Consider the following 13,643-nt stretch of genomic DNA (forward strand, 5'->3'; position numbering starts at 1 on the left):
CTGCCTGCTCCCGGGATCCCCTGTGTGTCATTTGAACGTACAGGGATGACCCTGGGACGATCCCGGGGGAAAAGGCAGGTGTAGAAATGGCGTAGCTCTGAATTAAAGTCAGAACTGGTCAGAACTCTTCACACCTTGGACAACGCCTTTAGAGTTCTGACTGGTTCTGACTGAACCCTGGAGCAGATTCACCACCCCACTGACATCAAAGTCACCAGCCTCCCCCAACTAAAACTCCTGTAGCTCAAGGGTACATGATACCATTGCAATATTGTCAGCAGTCTCGCCACTAACAGACAGAACTCAACAGGCAACGGAAGCCAACGAGAAACAATAATAGCCGCAATTTATTTTAAGGAGGGTGAGGCGACGTGGTGAAAAGGAATCACTCTAGGTTCAACGGGAGTTGGTTTTGCTTTGAATGATGACTTCTTGTGGCTGCGGTTCCCACAAGGACGCTGTATCCTATATATGTCAAAATGAACCAGCCCCTGAAATAGACCAAGTGAGGCTGGCAGGAGCTATTTTAATACCTGGAGTTTGTTTCCTTTAAAATTTGTCATCTGATGGAAGAAAGCAGCAGAGGAGAAAGAATAAGGTAACGTTATTTTAACACACAGCATTATTATTTATTTATTTATTTATTTATTTATTTATTTATATAGCACCATCAGTGGATATGGTGCTGTACAGAGTAAAACAATAAAATAGCAAAATAGCATTTGCTCCAAGGTGTGTTAGCACACATTCCTACCACTAGTGCATGCGAAGGTGTGCATAAATGTCATTGATCCCCATTGAACAGACACCGGCTCCCTGTAGGGGGAGCTTCAGGTTATTCCCTCTGGGAGTTTGCCACAGCAGTCCATGATCCTCAGGCCCTGGGAATGATACTGAAGGCCTAATCTGGTGCTACTGAAGGATACGGAGACCTGCTTCTCTCAGTATGGGAAACACACTGGTAGGGGAAGCAATGTCGTCCCTCCATATCAGGCATCTTGAATGCCGAGGGCTGAATTCCATTGCAAGGAAGCTCTTGGGAGCAGCATTTCAACAGGGGGCAGAGCTGAAGGCAAAAGAGGCGGGGCAAAAATGCCAGCTTATTGCAGCTTAATGCTCTTATTGCTGGTAACTGTGCCTTGGGGAAGCTTTTCAACGTTTTAGAATGGAGGGGAATCTTCAAAGAAGCCAGGAAACCCCCAAGGAAAGGGTGTGGTCAGCTGGAGAAACTTAGTGATTTGGATTTGGCCCCCAAGGCTGAAATTCTGCACCCCTGCTCTATACCTCCATCCTCCTGGCTTCCAGCCTGTCCCCTGCCCACCTATATCCAAATTGACAGCCTGCCTATCTCTCTTGGTCAGAGCACCTGTCTGACAATATCTACCTAACCTCAAGGAAACCTGGAGGCTGCACTGTGTGAAGACACAGTGCTAAAGTACAGTGAGCCCAATGGTTTGAACATCCCAGTTGTCATATTCAGCAATGGATGAGTTGATAAGAGAATATACTCGCTTTTGAAACTTGCAGATGCATATAACCAGCTTGCCATCATAGCAGACGGGGGTGAGAGTTAATCACAGAGTTCCTTGTTTTCTCCCCATGCTTAAAAAGACAAAATTATCAAACAGCTAAAGAAAAACACTATGATACGCACAGCCCTTTCCATATTAGTCACAAAGTTTGGCCATTATCTCTTGCCAAACATATAATCTCTTGTAACTATTGCCTACAAGATGTTACATGACTCAAACTTTAATTATCTGACTCCTACAAATCATTTTACAGATACACTTTTTGGTAAGACTACGTCTGATCCACACATTCTTTGCCACCATCAAACCATTTAACTCTGAAGGCGCTCCAGCTCAAACATAATGGGGCCTAATTTTGGAGTTAGGAGGTTGGAGAGTGCAAAACATTTGAACACAGGATATGCCTCCCCCAAGCAAATTGACAAAATTGTTCGACAACTCTCCTAATCTTGAGATGGAAGTAGTTCAACCTTTGCTACTGTCATCTGGGTTTGTTTTTTTGTTACTTGTAAGAATATGTGAGCTGAGGGCAGAAAATAAGGGATTGGGTTTCGAAAATATTTGTGCTATAGTGCAGCCCTGCAGGCATGATCTACAGTAAATTGTTCAAGGTTACCTCACCATGAGCCGGATGTGCATAAAAACAACAACAAAAACAAAAGTATTTATAGGCTGCCCTATGTCAGAGCTCTCAATATTCAATTATATAATTCAATAACAATAAAAACAAAAATGTATAAAGCAGAGTAAAGACAACTTAGAGCTATGACAGATCAAAAGGCCTGGGAGAATAAAAAGGTCATCGCATGGCACTGAAATGATAATGGTAAACCAATCCGGGGAGAACATTCCACAGCCAAATTGCCACCACTGAAAACACTCTCTTTCCCATAACCCCTTGCTGCAACGTAATTGACGGGGCACTCAGAGAAGGGCCTCTGAAGAAGATCCCAAGTTCCCAACCCCTTTGCTTTCCGCCAGACCCCTGAAACCCCTGAATAACCTCTTCTGAGGATTTTGGGATCCTCCTGAATGTGGTGGGCTATGACAGAGGGGATGGGGTGATACTGAAAAGCACCTTAAAAAGAGGACTGTCCAACGACAGCACATCAAAAAGTGGACTGACTCTCCTCCATAGAGTAGGACAAGTAGCTGTACAAAACTAATGACAATTTTAATTTTTGAGAAATACTTCAAAATTTGTAACAGAGGGAAAATAGCCTCACAGGACCAAATTAATCAGGAAGACATTTGTTGTTCATTACTACTAGGAAAGACAATTATATGTTAGCAGGTGTCACTGAACCTGATAGTAGTAGTAGGGGAAGAGGAACTTGGAAGACAATGACGTGCCCCCCTAGAGCTTTTTATTTATGACAACATCCAATGAGTGATCCATGTTTGCTTGGGGTGGAAGTATGGTGTTAATTCTACTCTTGACATAAAGATCAAGCAGTGTTGTCAACACATATCCTTGCCTTTCAAACATTCCTTTGAATCTGGAGTCTGCCCTCGGCCCAACAAATTGGAGTCCTGCCAGTGGGATTCCGTGGAGCTGGGTTGCCTTGGGTTTCAAATTAGTTTTTAGCATATTCCAAGAACAGGTGCACACAGTAGATGAGTAATAGCATGGGACTCAGATCCATATGACCACCATGCACAGTATATGAATTACAATAGTTAAAAATTATTGCTCATTGGGGTGAAGCTAAAAGAATACAGGTCTGTCTAACCTTAAGATTCTTCTCTGATGCAATGGCTATTGACAAAACTTTGCACATTTTTTTTACCTTTTCATAACTGTGGTGCCAATGAGGGATTTCCTGCCTGTTTCTTTCTTTCTTTCTTTCTTTCTTCATTTATTTGCTAATTTATTTTTTAAAATTACCCATTTTTCAGGGCTATGACCTCACAAAGCAGAGCATAAACAAGAACATGGTCAGGTACAAGCAATAGCAGCAGCCACTGTTTTAAGCACACAGAATACTTTGCAAAACCTATTAAAGGCGGCTTTAAGCAGAAAAGTCTTTACTACTCATAAGGGTCTAGGTATACATAGGTAGGAAGGGAGAATTGGGGCCAGTGCTGAGAAGGCCATGTATCTTGAGAACACTAATTTAATGGAACGCAGTTGAGAAAGACACCTGATGTAGATTTTAGTGTACGGGCAGAATTATATGGATGAAGCCAGGCCTTTGTAGCCCAGTCCCAAGCCATTCAGGGCTTTAAAGGTTAAGTCAGCATTCTGAGTGAAGACCAAGAGCTCCATCACACCGACCTTTTTTCCTGGTATGCATCTGCAATTTCCACCTCCGTTTCATTAGCTGGTCAAGCGTTGGTCACTTTCACATGTGTACATTGTTGTGTTATTTTGCCTTGTTGAACTTGTGACCTGAGCCGGCTTGTGCTGCCTGACATCGCCAATCTACTCACCCCGCCCCTTTTCATTCCCCCTTCAGTTCATTGGTTCTTGTGGTTGATGGACATTGTGATGGACATGGGCACCTTCTCCCCTCTCTGTTTTGTTGTCTACTGGTGTGATGGAGCTCTTTGCACCTTAAATGCAAATTCAGCCCTGACATACACGCATTGTGGAGTAAATAAGTGCAATATAAATTAAGTGAAACACAAACAAACATCAGTCAGAAAAGAACCCATAGAAGTACTTGTGTGCTGAGGGGCAGGGGACACTCAGCCAATGATGCTCTGGCTGAATAAAGAGGTGTTTTAAGTCCACCATCTGTGACACGTTGGAAGCTATGCAATTTTAAAATAACCAGGTATTTTTTGCATGGAAAAGATCACTAACAACAAATCACATATGCCAAACTAGACATGACAGGGCAGTCCATGTATTTTTATTTACACCTGCCCCAGTCACATACAAAATTGGGAAAGGGAGTCTGTGTTGCTGTTTTTACAGATAAAATGGGAGTGCCCATGTGAAGGGAACACAAAACTCTTTCCGCACGCCCATCTTACCTCACTGCACTCCATCGCTTCAAGCAATTGTCTTCCCTGCCTGGCTTACTTCCAGGTTAGTGAGGGTTTTGTTCCTCTCACCTGGATATAGGGATGAACAAATCAGTATTATTGCCAGTGCATGTAAATTTCGCATGTATTCAATCACAAATCTGTTCTGTCCAATTTCTGCATCAGTCTGCTATTAAAAAAACAAAACTCACAAAAAGTCATGTATATTTTTGTTAGCACCTTTTGCTAATATACACATTTTTGTACACATGTTTCCCTAATAGATACATTTTTATATGCAATGTTTGAACAGAGAAGCGCATCACAAATTTCAAAGAGCACAGTCCAAATGGTTACTGGATACCAATCCACTTATTGGTTTGCTTAAAAGTGTGAGTCAAGTGTAATTCTCCTATATGTGCCCCTTCAAATCATCATCATCATCATCATCATCAGATGTATGAGTGGGAAAACCATGTAAATATAATAGATGAATTGATGGATTGATTGATTTGATTTGATTTGATTTGAACCCTGCCTCTCTCTCAAAGAATGGTAAAGCTCCAGCCACTTTTTCAGTAAACAAAGGACTGTGTGATTTCTCATGTCATTCGTGTATTAATATTTTACATAGCACTTTGATTTCAGTATGACTCAGCAGAACACTTGAAAGGTGAGAAGTTTATCTCTGCTTATCCATGTCCCTTTGAAGGCCCGGTAAAATCTCTCCTGTTTACTGGAAGCAGCCTGTGAAAAATTACAGTACAAAGTCAAATATTTGATATCTTTGTTCCCTTTTGTTATATGCTATGATAATGGAGATTAGCGTTATTAAAAGACTAGCTGCCAGACACAATTCCTTTATTATGCCAAGCAGTCTCATTAGTGCTGCAGTACTGGGGGCGGTGGGGGGGGAGAGATATACATTATAAACCAGCCTTCCTCAATCTGGTGCCCTCCAGATGTGCTGGTCTACAACTCCAAGCATGGCTACGCTAGCATGGCAGTGGCCTCAGTTTCCATGGTTTTTAATATGGGGCTCGGAGTGTTCCTGCCACAGACAGAAGCAGAAACATAACTCCAAAACATGACTCAACATAACTCAACAGCCATTCCCACCCCCCACCCCCAATGATGCCTCAGATGTATCATCATTCTGAGGGTTTATGCAGGGAAAATGACAGCTGCCACCAAAATAAGTAAATAAATACTAATATATCACAGTCCTCCATGAAATTGCACTATGACTGGTCCTCTCTGAAACTGTGTGGATTGCAAGAAAAGCAACTATTAAAATGGTGGTGGTTCTTCATACATTTTGATGGTGCTAATCATCACAAAAAGTAAAACTCTAGAACTTGTTTTGTTTGACAACAGAATACCATTTACAAAGCTGCTATATCAGTTGGGGAGAATGTCCATATAGGCATGTACTCAGCAAGGAAACTGCTTCCTACTTTTGTGCTCCCTGGCTGATGACAGAAGCTTCCGTTTCAGGGACCACGCCTTTCTTCACACACATTGTGGTGAGTGATGACTGCCAAATGCAAATCACACCAGCTTGAAAAATCAACCTGTCCTACCACATGGGCTTCTTTATTATTGCAACCTATCTAATTTGATAACCAAATAAATGTCCCTCAGATATCCACAAACTCCATTTCCTTTACATGTCAAGCTAAGGAGAAGAATAATGAAACTTTCACTTTGGGAAATACTACAGGGCACCTTTTAAAATCGAAAATGAATGCCTTATCAATCCCAGAGCTGATTTGCAAAACAATGCTTCAGATGTTTTTTAGTTGGATAATATTGCACGAGACTGAGAAAAATTCATTTGGCCATAACTTAGACTAGCTTTCCAGCTAGAGGGAAGGAATGCATCACTTCTTCTTTTTTGCATATGGCCAAGGCAGTGCCACACATGACCCACTTGGTTGCATTCAAGCAGATGGTGAGAAGATGTATAAACTACCCTTTGTGAAAGGATGAATTTCACACCTGTGCTCATGAACACAAAGTCAAAGAAATTCATTGAAACCTTCCAAAATTAGAATAACATTATCTAGAACTAAAAAAGGAACTGAGTGGTCCATTGTAACCCTGAGCCATTCTAAACTTCTTCTGAAGGACAATGGGTTGTATCCAATGTTAGACTAACTTTAGTCCCTTTCATTTCAATGAGTCTACTATAAGAAGCACTGACACTGGATACAACCCAAAAACCAAGAAAAAAGAGAAGAGTTCCACTCAATACTGTAAAAAAGAAAGAGATCACTAACCAGAACAAAAGAATCAAAAGGTGACAACGATACATAAAATAGCAATTGTGAAAAGTAACAAATATTTATGACACAATGGTGTAAACATATAAATACAATGATAAATGCCAAACGGTAAAGGCAGTGTAGACAACAGTATAAGACAACAGTTACTCTGGAAAATTATAGCTGTTTTGTATCTTCATCAGATCGCACTTAACACTTTAATTGCAGGCAGCTGATCTTGAACATCCACTGGGTAATAACCTTCCTTGAAATGGGAAAGAACTCTGTGGTATCAATGTGTTTAATAATTATTTTATATTATTTTATAAAACTGAAATTTATTAATACCTTCAGTTAGAGGAAACCATGTATTGCAAAGAGAAAACCATCAGGCAGAGATACCATCAGTAATTATTTTATATTATTTTTACCATAAGAGGATCTCTCCTCTTATTCCATGACTGCTAAGTTCCTCTATACACATATAGCTGTATGAACACATTAGTGCCTTCCATGTCTTACTTCTTCACACAACATATAGTTAAACTATGGAATTCACTACAACAAGTTGTAGTGATATCTACCAAACTGGATGGCTTTCAAAGGGGGAAAGACAAATTCATGGTGGATAAGGCTATGGGCTACTAGTCCTGATGGCTATATGCTGCTTCTAATATCAGAGGTAGCATGCCTACATAATACCAGTTGCTGGGGAACACAAACAGAAAGATGCTATTGCAGTCATGTCCTACTTGGTTGGCCACTATGTGAACAGAATGCTCGATGAGATGGACCCTTGCTTGGTCTGATCCAACACGGCTCTTCTTATCTTCATATGTTGTGTTCTTATGTTATCTGGAACCCCACTCACCCCAGGGTTCACAATCATGTGGAAGACGCCATGCACATACAGCTGTATGCACTTAGGGGCCTCTTTCATGCATTTGGCCAAATATGGGGACATAGGAGGGAGCCAGCGGCTGTCCTAACGTTGAGGAAACTGTTCAGCAACTTCATTACCATTTGAATCATGATTACAAACACACTTCCACTGTACTGGTTGTGCCTGGGTGGTAATACCCAAAAATCTACTGATCACAGAACAGAAGCACTGCCACTTTGAATGCAGCTGTGCACACATGCAGTATGGCTGTTGCACATGAATGACCTTAAACTTTTTGCCACTCACCTATTGGACGTAGAGTAGAAACCCTACAATGACTTGTGCTCCCTAATCTGTTGATCTTGCTTTGAAGCCAAACAGAAGTGATAATCTCTCGCACTAAGATTAGCATGCAGTCCTTACAGCATAATTCTATGCATGTGGACTCAGAAGTACATCCCACTGGGGCGTCCTAGTAAGTGTGTTTTGGACTGCAGCCTTAATAATCGCATCTGTGCCAACAGTACTAACCCCCCCTCCCCTACCAAAAAAACCCAAACAACTAAACTCTCAGAATGAGGATGTTGCTTTGTTTGTCAATTATTGCAGCTGCAGTACCTAAACCAAAGGTTGCACCATATCCTCTTTGTACTGATTTTTCCCATGAGATACAATAATCCAATAAGAAAACTTGGTGCAAAGGATACAGCTAATCTTTTCCACCCAACACTTCCATTGGCTTAATGCAGTCAATGGAAACATTCTGTATAAAAAGGAGTTGTTGTAAACGTCTTTCACCCATGACATCAGAGGATGAAAGACGTCTACATTGCAGATAGGGCAGGGTTTCAGATTACCACCTAGATGATATAAAAAAACATTCAAACAGTGTTGTGACTAGCCCTGGAAAAGAAGATAAGGTTCAGGCATTGATTAAAAGTGACAGAAAGGAGTGGCCTGGGTTGGGTGCGTGGAGAGGCAAGTGGCCCTCTGTTGCACCACATAATATTTTGAAGGCACAGTTGATCTGCAAAATATGGCCAGATCTACACCAAGCAGGATATTGCGCTAGGAAAATGGTAGGTAAAAGGCAGGAGCCACACTACTGCTTTATAGCGGTACTGAAGTGCACTGACAACCGTTGGGGCCCATTGACACATTCCATATACCGCTTTCATAGTGCTACATCCTGCTTGGTGTAGATCTGGCTTACATGAATTATCTCTGTTAGCTTTAGTGTCCTACTTAAACGATTTTGATTCAGAAGATGTGAATGAGGTGGAAGGAGACATCACAGCAATGTCAGTATAATGCAGTGGAGGCTGGTGGCTCCGATGTCAGTGGAGGCAATGAATCCAGTCCAGGTTTCAGTCAGACCTCTAAAGGAGCTATCCAAGGTGCTGTTGGAAAGCTCCTTGAGCGTTCTGATTGGTTCTGACTGAAAGCCAGAGTGGATTCACCACCCGACAGATATTGGAGCAACCAGCCTCCACTCGTATAATGTCATAGGTATTCTATATAAACTCAAGCTTTAATATCAATTAATTTCCTCTGGCTAAACAGGCAGGGCAGCCCCTCCACCAGCAGAATGATGGACAGCCCTGCTCAGCTAATCAGTGCGGCATGAAGGTGGGGCCCTGGTGTAGCCATGCAGTTAGGCTGTCTCTGACAGCAGGGAGGAGGGAGGGGACGGAGGCAGCCAATAGGGTTGCACAAGAAAGCATGCAACTTCGGGAGCATGCAAATTTCAGAGTAAGGATTCATTATGCATGAGTCACATTTGCATTTTTCATGAGCCCCTCTGTAGTGAGGGAACTGAGGGCAAAAAAGGAGGAAATGAGCAGAACTACTAGCATCCATGTTGATGTGGGCTTTACTAGCATCAACATGGATGCTAGTAGTTCTGCTCATTTCCTCCTTTTTTGCCCTCAGTCTTATATAAGAATACGATACTATAAGAAAATTTTGAAAATTTGAAAAAGTTCAAAGCTCAAGTTTTAATGGACAAACAGTATGTTTTCATGCCCAGCCAGGAACCTGAGGGTGTCAGGGAACTACAGCTCCCACATAATTTCATGTCCCACCAGTACACAAGAAAACAAACACAAAGACAGAGGCAGATATTGGCAGCAGGGATGGTGGTGGTGGCAAACTCTCTGAGGGAGCAGAGGAGGAGGAAAAGAAGTAGCTCTGAAAAAGCTGGGTTTTAAAATGAGGGAGAAGAGGGAAGGAGGTGGGCTTGAGGTCTAAGGGGAAGAAACAAATGCTGTTCAGCAGCGATGGGTGTGAGGAAGCAAGGACCAAAAGTTCTCATTTGCGTTGAAAAAAAGTAACCTCCATACAGCTTCTGCAGGATTGACAAAGCAAGAGTCAAGGAACTACTAGCGACATGAGCTTTACAATGGTTATATAAAGATAGAAACAGACATTACTCCCTCTAATAGCAAACTCATTTGTATGCATGCAGCACCTGGGCAGGATCTACACTATTGCTTTAACACAGTTCACAACAGTTTTGACAACTATTGGGGCTCATGGCACACCCTAAACAGTTTTCAAAATGCTTTCAAAGTGTAGATCTGGTCCTGGTGAAATTCCCTCTTTATCACAACAGTTAAAGCTGCAGGAGCCCTGCTCTCTTTTTTATCTGGCCAGTCTAGTATAGCTCCTGCAGCTTTAACTGTTGTGATAAAGAGGGAATTTCACCAGGTGCTACATGCATACAAATGACACCTGCTGAAATTCCCCTTACAATACTTTATCCCCTTAAAGATACAGGAACCCTGTCCTCCTTTTCACATGGTCACCCTATGCAAAAAGCAACAGTCTAAATTGAACACTGGACTTGTTCAGCAGCCACAAAATGTTGAGGGTTAAAAAAAAAACCACAGAAAATTGGGGCTGGGAGAAGTGTAATGGCCTGCTTAAAGCAGGCACAGCTGGCTGACTGAAATCCTAAAGAGGAGTACACACAGTAATTTTTTGTTGCAGGCCCCAGTTATAAACATATAATATCACACACAGGTATAATAGTTGGTGTATCCTCGTTTAGAAATTTGGCTGATGAAAGAAGTCATAGAATTGGACCACTGGTATTGGGTTTTAGATCTACTCACTAAGGTCCCAATCAATAACACTACAAAATATGTTGCCAGGCCTCCCTGCCTCATCAGATAATAGATACCTTTAAAAACTGTGGATGCTTGAATGGCTCAGAATTCCATTTCTGACTGAGGGAATTTCCTGCACGTTCAAGTGCTGGCAGTTTGTCAGAACAGTTAGACATTAATTTGTGTGGTTTTATAATTGCTATACATTCGCTGAGAGATTAGAAAGAACAGACATTTATAGCATAGCTGTGGAACGTAAACAGCTCACAGGAAGGTTCTCCCAGCCAAGACCAGCACAGGGCCAGTTGAATCCCTCACTTGACCCTACAGTAAGATTTTGACAACACCTGAGGCAGTTTCAAGTAGCTCGGCTATCACTAGACAGCCACATAATTGCCGTTGTTACCACATCGCTTTACAAGACTCGGGGCGCAGTCTACAAAAAATCCATCTCTGCAAGTGCAGTTGACGGTGCACCAGCCTCAAGCCTTGCTTCTCCTTCAATTCTGCAGCTTAACTATATAGATGGCAAAGGAGAAGGCAAACTCCGGCGCTCAGGACAGAAGTAAATCTGCCTCCTCCTTTGCCATTGATCTATGGTGCTTTGTCCTCCACATTTCTGCTTAAGTATATAGAACAGAGGTGTAGTAACAGCATGAAAGAATGGTTGAATTCAGCCTAAGTGGCTTGTGCTTCCTGGGAGGACGTAGGAAAGGGCAATACCCACTATTTCTGGCCTGAGGAGATGGAGACCGCAGCTTGAGAGAGTTCTGTGGAAAAGGCTTTGTTTGAATAAACCGTGTTAAGCACTTTACTCATCAGTTCAGGTTACTGAGGTGTTACTTTTCCTCTGATGAGAATGGGATGAGATAACAGAAAGAACAGACTAGCTGTTTTCAACTGTTGAAAAGCTCTAGAACTCAGGTGGTCATTTATGCATCAACAAAAAAAACAGAGGGCCAAAAAGAGAGCACAGATTTGAGAAAAATGTGCATATGCTAATTTATACAAATGGTTGCAAATTTAGAAGTAATTACTATAATTTCTGTATAAACACAGTACATCTCACTAGAGTGGGGAGACTGACTAGGTGACCTGTAATCCTGCTCAATCTGCTGTCCAGTTGCTAATTGCTGATGGGAGACTTCAAGGCCGCTGCTCCCCCTACTTTAAAACAGATTTGGACTGGGCAACCCATCAAATAGAGGAGTGTCCTCCGTAATGTAAACTACAGAACTTCCCTATTCTCTACCCACTTCTGAAGGTCTAGAACAGGGGCAGGCCACCTTTGGGGGCTGTGGGCACATTTGGCAATTTGGAAAACTGTCTTGGCCACCACTACAAAATGGTTGTCATGGGAGATGTGGCAAAGGACAAGTAACCTGCCCAAAATATTAAGTACAAGACACAGATGATGAGATCTGAGCCCAACACACTAAACACCTAATTTGAACCCACTGTTTTCAGCACCAACAGATATCTTTTGTCTCGGAGATCCCAGCTGCTGGTAAGAACACTTGCTAATTAAAAATAAATAAGTAAAATATTGACAAAGTATTTTATTTTATTTTAATTATAACAAAATACATAGCCTAATTATAAGTACTACCTCCTTTCCCTACCCCAGCCCCATCCATTGCCTTGCCAGCATTAGTCAGCAAAATTCCTGACAGGGAATCCGGAAAACAAACAGATCTTCTTGCTCTTAAGGGCAAGCAAACACCAGAGCTTGGGTTGGTTCTTGGACTTCAGCTCGGTCTCCTGTTCTGCAGTTCATTTGAGAGTTTCTTGGTTATGCTGCTTGATTTTCATAGCCTCCTGTTTGCCTCACCTTTGATCGCAGCTTCTGTTTACAGTTCAACTGTTCAGGCAAGAGTTGTGTATATATATAGCTTGGAAGGATTTGCTGAGAGGGTAAAGGTAAACTCCTGCTGGAGAGACCAGGGCAGGTTAAAAAGAGTGTATCATTTTCTGGGGGTAGGCTGGCTTACTGCTTTTTCCGCTTAAGATCTGGCTCAGTAATTAATGACACCAGCCTTCCCCCACCACTAGTGTCCACCAGATGTTGTGAACTGCAACTCCCATAGCCACAGCCAGCATGGACAATGGTCAGGAATGCTGGGAGTTGTAGTCCAAAACATCTGTTGGACACCAGGTGAGAAGAGGGCGAATTACAATAGCAAACCTACAGTGAAACCAGTCAAATGAGGACTCTTGCTATGGTGAAGTAACTTTGAGGCTCCCAGTAAGGGAGCTGCCCGTACTGTTTTCTGTGGTAACATCTTGTTTTAACCCTTCCTCAAGTCACACGGTGCTTCCAGACTAGAGCTGTGCGCAAGTGGCCTCTCAAAACTCTCCACCTTAGAGAAATTGGGAGGGAGGGGGGAACAGTATCAACAAATTTCTACAGGGGGAGGAGAAATTCTCCCAACAATTTATCACAGGTAGGCATTACCCTTGGCAAGGGTTGTAGAAAAGCTCCTTTCTTTTACCTTAAGGTTTTTTGTTTGTCACCACCACTGCAAGTTGCAATAGTATCACCTGTGTTGGCAGCCGGGTCCCATTTTGCATCCTCCATAATGCCCCATATACCTACCATCAATCCAGGGCATTGAGGGGAGGGAATGCAGCCATCACAAATAATAATAGTGAAGAAAATGTGAAGAAAATTATGAAAAAATGTCCTTTTATTTCTAAGAGGTAAGAAAAGAAAAATTTCAGAAATTTCCTGAAAGTTTTCTTTCCCCATGAAAGGGGCTTCCATTTTTCTGTCTCATTCTCAGAGCAGTTTTTAATTTATTTTCAATGGGTGTTGGTGGTGTTTCTTTTACTTTCACTAATCACTGTGAGGTGGCTGAGGGTTCTGCCTATATTTTTC

The sequence above is a fragment of the Elgaria multicarinata genome, chromosome 4 (assembly GCF_023053635.1).
Source record: "Elgaria multicarinata webbii isolate HBS135686 ecotype San Diego chromosome 4, rElgMul1.1.pri, whole genome shotgun sequence".
NCBI classification, from domain to species: domain Eukaryota; kingdom Metazoa; phylum Chordata; class Lepidosauria; order Squamata; family Anguidae; genus Elgaria; species Elgaria multicarinata.